Source organism: Pygoscelis adeliae, unplaced genomic scaffold (assembly GCF_000699105.1).
Source record: "Pygoscelis adeliae isolate BGI_AS28 unplaced genomic scaffold, ASM69910v1 Scaffold52, whole genome shotgun sequence".
Taxonomy (NCBI): Eukaryota; Metazoa; Chordata; class Aves; order Sphenisciformes; family Spheniscidae; genus Pygoscelis; species Pygoscelis adeliae.
Window position 1 is genome coordinate 196,773 of NW_008824285.1, and position 446 is coordinate 197,218.

The following is a 446-nucleotide window of genomic DNA, read 5'->3' on the forward strand; positions in this document are numbered from 1 at the left end:
CCCGCAGCTCAGCAGTGCCAGCACCGACGGGCTTCGCTGACCAAACCCCTGGTACCTTGGAAGTGGGAGATGCAGCGTATACATGGCTCAGCACTGATAGTAGAGGCAGCCAAATACACCAGTGCTAAAAACAAAAGTCCTGTGTACATAGCTAAAAATATGTATAAATATGAATATATATTTACATGTCTTTTTAAAAGGGTTGTTACCAGAGATATACCAGTTTGGTAGTAAGGTACTAGTGGCTGGTAGATATCAGTTGCTATAAAAAAAAAAAAGTTCATATATTTTGCTACTTTTGCTGTTTTTATTTTTTTAAATTATGTTCTAAACCTATTTCAGTTTAGGTCCCTCAATAAGAATTGCTGCTGCTGCTTCAGTTTTATATGGGGTTGTATTAAACAATAATAATAATGTGTCGATGCCTTTTGGGAATACGTTGTCAT